This window comes from Calidris pugnax, unplaced genomic scaffold (genome assembly GCF_001431845.1).
Source record: "Calidris pugnax isolate Ruff unplaced genomic scaffold, ASM143184v1 scaffold30, whole genome shotgun sequence".
Lineage (NCBI taxonomy): Eukaryota > Metazoa > Chordata > Aves > Charadriiformes > Scolopacidae > Calidris > Calidris pugnax.
Genome location: NW_015090776.1, coordinates 5,257,427 through 5,258,590, shown reverse-complemented (window position 1 = coordinate 5,258,590; position 1,164 = coordinate 5,257,427). Strand labels below are relative to the sequence as shown.

Here is a 1,164-nt window from a genome sequence, read left to right as displayed (position 1 = left end):
CGGGGACGGTCTCCCCCAGCCCCCCCGGAGAGGAAGCGGTTTCCAGGGTGGGGACGGAGCAGAGGAAACTTTCGGGGGCTCCTCCACCCAAACGCCGCCATCCCGGAGCAGGTTTCCTTCCGGCAGCGCTCCCCTCCCCCTCCAAATAAGCACCAGAGCTGGCTGGTGGCCCTCAAATTGCCCCCAGCGAGCCCCCCCGGGGGTGCCACACCAGGCTTGGCAGCCTCCTTGGCCTTTTGGCCCTCCTTGGGGTGGGGAACCCACCCGGGGATGGTCTCCACCAGGGAGGACCACCCTGTGCCAGGGTGACCCAAGGGATGGGGTTCCTCCCTGCCAGGGGGGACAGCAGTGCCACCAGAGCGTGGGTGCTCCCAGCCTAAGGGAGCCAAAAGTGAGGTGGGACCTGGCTGGTAGGGATGAGGGACATGCAGGAGACACGTCCCCAGCCCCGAACCTTCCCCATCCCTACAAGGGGCTTCACCAAAGCAGTTGAGGTCCATCCCCTTTCCCAGGTGGGGACACAGAGGCCAAGTCCAAGCTCTGGCCCCCTCCCCGGTCACTGTTTTCATGTCATTACTCAGCTTAAGAGGCGTTTAGATGTGGTGTTGGGGGATATGGTGCAGGGGAGAACTTTGTAGAGTGGGGTTGATGGTTGGATTCAATGATCCCGAGGGTCTTTTCCAGCTTGAATGATTCCATGGTTCTGTGATTCCCAGTTCCCACACAGACCCCCCCACCAGCATCCCGGCTCCGAGGGGACGGCACAGTGGTGGGACAGGCACCGAGCTGGGCTCTCCAGCTGCCTGCAGCTGGGGACAGGGGGACAGGGACAGAGCCAGCAGCATCTTCCCCCGCTCTGAGTGCATCAACCCCCCCGAAAAGAGCTTTTTTGGGATGCTGAGCACGCCCGGGGGCTCTCGTTAATACCTTCAGCTTCTTAACGCTTGCGTTTGGGGATTTCTCATCCGTGCCGCTTTTCTCCCTTCCCTTCCTCCCCTCCGCAGAGCCACCAGCTCATCTTCCTCCCCGTCTCCACAAACCCTCCCCCTCCTTGGCTCTGGAGCTGCCTTCCCCCCCCTTCCTCCTCCTCCTCCCCCGGCTCCGAGGCTGGGATTTTTCCTTTAAGGGCTGGTGTTTTGTTTTGCTAAATCCTCCTGCCCTAAA

At 61.8% G+C, this 1,164-nt stretch overlaps 1 protein-coding gene across 2 annotated transcripts in view; it reads right to left on the bottom strand.

Annotated features, from left to right (window-relative positions):
- The window catches only part of LOC106890757 (SNF-related serine/threonine-protein kinase-like), a 5,411-nt gene that overhangs the window by 1,584 nt on the left and 2,663 nt on the right, over window positions 1-1,164 (bottom strand). The window lies entirely within an intron of this gene.